We start from the raw sequence: 6,000 nt of genomic DNA, 5'->3' as shown, positions 1-6,000 counted from the left end.
GCATCTGCCTTTGCATTATCAATTTTATTTTAATCCAAGCTTAAACATTGTATAGATGATTAAAAGGAAACATGCTATTTACAGGATTTGAGAATTAAAGCACTTTGGTGGATGTGAACAACCTACTGGATGTCATAGCAAGATACAGCAGAGAAATAGTCGCCTTGGCGTGCCCTCTTTGTACTGATCATTTGGTTAGGCATAGCTCAAATATCATCTATAAATTTGCTGATGATATAACCATTGTTGGTAGAACCTCAGAAGGCGATGAGAGGGTGTATAGGAGCAAGTTGATTGAGTTGAGTGGTGTTGCAGCAACAACCTTGTATTCAACGTCAGTAAAAGCTGAAAGGGTAAGAAAGGGTAAGACAAGCAAACTCACACCAGTCCTCATTGAAGGACCAGAAGTGGAAGGAATGAGCAATTTCAAGTTCTTGACTCTCAATATCTCTGAGGACCTAACCTGCAACTTCAAAGAAGGCAAAACAGCAGCTATACTTCCTTAGAAGTTTGAGGAGATTTGGTATGTCACCAAAATACACGCACATTTCTACAAATGTACCATGGAGAGGATTCTAATTGGCTGCATCACTGTCTGGTATGGGGGTGCTACTGCACAGGATCAAAGTAAGTTGGAGAGAGTTGTAAAATTGGTCACCTCCATCATGGGCACTAGCGTCTGCAGTATCCAGGATGTCTTCAAGGAACAATTCCTTAAAAAGGCAGCATCCATCACTGAGGACCCCCATTGCCCAGGACACACTCTTCTCATTACCACTATCGGGAAGGAGATACAAAAACTGAAGGCACACACTCAACGATTCAGGAACAGCTTCTTCCCATCTGCCATCCAATTTCTGAATGGACATTGAACCCATGAACACTACCTCACTACATATTTATTTCTGGTTTTGCACTGCACTACTTATTTAACTATTATAATACTGTACTTCAGTACTTTTCTATATTTATCATGTATTGTACTGTTGCTGCAAAGTTAACAAAATTCATGACATATGCCGGTGATATTAAACCTGATCTGATTCTGATAAATAAGTACTGTACAACAATCCCATTTATCAGAACTTTATCCATAACCTATGCCTTCAGATACTTGTTGAAGTCTTTCTTAAATGTCCAGAGACTGTCTATCTCCACCAACCACATCGGCAGGGTGTTCCAGTTTACAACCATCCTCTGAGTGATAAGGTTCTTCCTCAGATCCTTTTCAAAGCCCTACCACCATCATGTAGTACCCTTCCTGGAGGCTTGAACCTCGCAAATGGTAGGCTGCTTTCTTACAACTGAGGGGGTCCTTGAGACATATGTAACATGCTGTAAAGTTTCACTGCTAATGTAATGGTTTCTCTGTAATGTTCCACTGCTGAGGTAATGGTTTCTCTGTAGCAGCAATGTCTGGGTTATGACTAGAGATAACAGGGCATGCTAACCAATAAGCAGGATGTTGTTCTTTCTTGTGTGTCTGGAAGCCAGGAATCCACGGTCTTTTGCCGAGGAGAGATAGGAGAGAAGATACAAGTGGAGAGAGTTGGTAGACCGCTAGATGAAGTGGACTTGGAGAGAGGGTCTGAAGGTCAGCGACAATCAGAGGAGGTCAATGGTGGATGAGCAGCCTTATCACTGAGCTCCAACCTTGCGCAATAGACTTGTTTCATGAGAATGGGCCCTTTTTTTGTTTTCTCTACTAACCATAGTCAAATTAAGAATTATAAAGCTCAATCATTTAATCGCATATTGTGCACTGTTTGTTATTTCGTGGTGCTGATTTGCAACAGGGGCACATTGTGCAGCATCCACCCCAAGCAATCAGGTCCTGGGACTGGGCACCCTTGGCTATCTGGTCCATTCTTAACTGAGCCACCTCAGCCGCCTCAAAGACCCCTCTGCGCAGTAAGCAATTTAGTTGTCTCTCTAACCGAAAAATAGAAGTGGAAAGCTTCTCCCCCTTCTCCTGACGCATGTTCTGAAACCCCACCATGAGCTCCATTGGGCTCCCAGTTGGGCCAAAAGAACCTTCCAGTGCTCACAGGTAATCGCTCACGGTTGCTAAGAGATACTTCAACCTGACGGCTCTCACAATGTCAGCGGCCCGCCCATTCAAACTTTCAACCAATCTCTGTCGCTTTACATCATCAGAGCACTGCCACTCATCTATTAACTAAGAGGTCTTAGTTTTTCTTAAGTTTGACTGGGCTGGGGGGCTATCATCTCCCATATTAAGCCACTAACTGAAGTGAGAGTTACAATTGTGGGGGCTCGTCTGGAATTGATTCCTTTGGATGCTGTGTTATTACCCTGACTGGGGTAGATATTTGCACTCTGGATGAATTGTTAATTCGCCTGTTATGTACTGTTAAAGTTGTGATTGTGGGCGGAGGTTTAATAAAATGGTGGGCGCAACTCTCGTTTTAATGCAGACCAGCGCAGGTAGCAATAGCTGGGGGCAGAGATTTCAAAGAGAGGGTTCTATTGTTTCTGGGGAGTGAGGGGAAGGAGTGGTCAGATTTGGAATATCTAATTAGTCCCTGTCCTCCAGTGAAGAGTGAGAATTCTGAGTTAGTATCTCCCCTTACATCTCTGGTGAATAAATGGAAAAATCGGGTTCATAGTCCCTGCTATGGTAGGCTCTGCCTATTCTCTGGAATTACATCCACCCCTAAAGGGGAAGAGGAGTATGAGACTTGGGCGGAATGGACCTCTTAGTTAATAGATGAGTGGCAGTACTCTGATGACGTAAAGCGACAGAGATTGGTTGAAAGTTTGAATGGGCAGGCCGCTGACATTGTGAGAGCCGTCAGGTTGAAGTATCTCTTAGCAACCGTGAGCGATTACCTGTGAGCACTGGAAGGTTCTTTGGCCCAACTGGGAGCCCAATGGAGCTCATGGTGGGGTTTCAGAACATGTGTCAGGAGAAGGGGGAGAAGCTTTCCACTTTTATTTTTCGGTTAGAGAGGCAACTAAATTGCTTACTTCGCAGAGGGGTCTTTCAGGTGGCTGAGGTGGATCAGTTAAGAATGGACCAGATAGCCAAGGGTGCCCAGTCCCAGGACCTGATTGCTTGGGGTCTCTAACAGTGTTGTAAGACGTGCCCCCCTCCATCTTTTGATGAGCTAATCAGAGAGGTACAGGAAGAAGAGAATGCAACGGAGGACTCCGTCAGCAGGGTACAGTCCTCGGTAGTGGTCCCCTGCAGTGAAATGACCTCAGATAGCCTTCCCCAGGGTGCGGTAGAGGAGATTGTGGCAGAGATGAGAATGGAGATATGTTGGCTGTTATCAGTCGGTGTGACCCCCCCCCCCCCCCACATGTGATGGAGCTGATAGGGGGGCAGATTCCCCAAGAAGATGAACAATGCAGAGGGTGCTGGTAACAGATGTCACACCAGAGGGAAAGTGAGCCCCCAGGTACCTCAGCAAGGAGAGTTAGTGAGGGAATGGCCTAGTGTCTCTGGGGAAACACGATCCCAGCAATGTGCCAAGGAATCCCAGAAAGCGAAACTCCCAATTCCGAAAGGCTTGGTGGGGCCACACTCCAGTGTGTCACTACGAATAAAGAGTATTTATGCTAAAGACATACTTGACACCGGGTTGGAGGTCACATTGTTGTACCATTCATTTTACAACTGGTATCTGAAGCATTTACCATTGACCCCATTCAGGGCACTGGAGATCTGGGGGCTTAGTGCCAGTGATTATCCGTACAACAGTTATTTGTCAGTGAAGCTGGAGTTCTCGGAGGCCGATGTGGGAGTGTCTGAGGTCCTTGATACATTAGTGCTGGTGTGTCCCGACCCTGTTGAGAAGGGTGGTGTTTCAGTTCTGGTGGGGACCAACACCCCTCTTGTGAGGAGACTCACAGGGGCCTCCAAGGAGAAGGCTGGAGAGAGCTTTCTGGGAACATTGTCCGATCACCCGGTGTTTTGAGCTGCTTTTGAGGAAATGCATGGCTGCATTAGGTCGGATACTGAATTTAGATGAGGGACTGTGTGGTTCACCCATTCGAAGCCAATGGTAGTTAAGGCCCGGAGAAGTAGTGAGAGTGATGGGGACCCCCAAATTTCCTGAAGTGCCTGAGTTTGAGGCCCTCTTAGTGGACACTCTGGAAGACCACAAGGGGAAGTCAAGGTTTCGTGCTGGAGTATTGGTGAGGCCCGAATTGCAGAAGCCCTCGGTTGTACAGGCGAGCAGGATGGCAGTGATTGTCAGGAACACTACGGAGAGGGAAATCGCCTCCAAGTGGTGGATGCCCTTAGTGCATTTGTTCCCAGTAACGGTAATGTCTAGTGTCCCTGTGAGTCAAGCTGCGGAGAAACTATTGGAAAAAGGGGGAAAGTTGACCGCTGAGTCATTCAACTTTTGGGACTCCCCGGTTCCTGCATGTTGGAAGAGGAGGTTGGTAGAGAAGATGTTGAAGCTGGAAGGTGTCTTTTCCACTGACAAGTTTGATGTGGGTTGTTCCAAGAGCATGCATCACACTATCCGGGTGACCGAGGATACCCTGTTCAGAGAAAGGTCGCAGTGACTGGCCCCTGCAGAGGTGGAGGACAAACCTCCACGATTGCAACTCTCGCTTCAGCTAGCGGCTTAATATAAGGGATGATAGCCCCTGGCCCAGCCAAACTTAAGAAATTTCATTTGGGTGGTTGCTGTGCGATGTGTCTCCTGTTTGGCAACATTTGTGTGGTTACTATCGGAGGTTCGTGAAGGGCTACGCGAAAGTGAGTCTCTCATTGAATTAGCTTCTGTGCAGTTACCCTCCCTTGGGAAAGAAAGGGAGGGGGAAAAATGGACAGGAAGGTGGAGAGTATCTTAGCCCGTCAGAGCCCTTTGGACCGAGGTGGGATGCAAAATGTGAGGAGGCCTTTCAGTCTTTGAAGGAGCTGCTGACTCAGGTGCCAGTGCTGGCTTTTGCAGACCCCCGATTGCCATATGTACTGCACACGGATGCCAGCCAACAGGGTTTGGGGCACATGAGTGAATCTGCAGATGCTGGAAATAAATTATAAAAACACAAATGCTGGCAGAACTCATCTGGCCCAACAGCATCTATGGGAGGAGGTAGTGACGATGTTTCGGGCGGAAACCCTTCATCAGGAGTAGTAGTGATGACGTTTTGAGCTGAAACCCTTCATCAGGAGTGGTGATGAAGGGTTTCGGCCCAAAACATCGTCACTACCTCCTCCCATAGATGCTGTCTGGCCTACTGAGTTCTGCCAGCATTTAGGGTTTAGGGGGCATCATGTATCAGGATCAGGGCACAGAGTTGGGGCCCATTGCGTTTGTCAGCCGGAGTCTGTCGCCCTTCGAGAAAAACTATCCCACGCACAAGTTGGAATTTCTGGCGTTGAAATGGGCGGTGGTGGATAAGTGGAGTGCCTACCTCTACGGGATCAAGTTTGAGGTGAGGGCGGACAACAACCCACTAACTTATATCCTGACCTCGGCAAAACTGGATGCCACAGGCCGTCGGTGGTTGGTGGCGTTATCTGCCTATGATTTCAGCCCGAAGTACCGGCCGGGAAGCAGGAATATTGATGCTGATGCTTTGCCCTGACAGGCGCATGAGGGACTGGTCAGGGACGAGGAGTGGGAGAGCGTTCCTGCCCCAGGGGTGAAGGCCATGTGTCAGTTTGCCATCATCATGAAGGCAGAGGAAAAGGAGGGGCAGGATCGAGCGGTGGATCAATTGGGAGCTTCTGATGATGCCATTCCCAAGTTTATTGTAACCTGACTGCTCTGAAGACCAATCTGCTGCCGGAATTGAGTCCTGGGGAAGCGGCAGTTGCTCAGCGAGATGATCCAGGCATCAGTACCATTTGGGCGGTGGTCAAAAAGGGAGACATGGCTCAGACAGAGAAGACAAAACATGCCTCAGTGTCTCCATTACTGCGAGAATGACCTAGGTTGGAGATGAAGAACCAGATCTTATACCGGGTCACGTCACCCCCAGACTCACGTTGGCGTTGCCAGCTGGTTCTGC

Source organism: Hypanus sabinus, chromosome 6, assembly GCF_030144855.1.
Source record: "Hypanus sabinus isolate sHypSab1 chromosome 6, sHypSab1.hap1, whole genome shotgun sequence".
Lineage (NCBI taxonomy): Eukaryota > Metazoa > Chordata > Chondrichthyes > Myliobatiformes > Dasyatidae > Hypanus > Hypanus sabinus.
The sequence above is the reverse complement of the archived record's forward strand: the minus strand, read 5'-3'. Positions refer to the sequence as shown.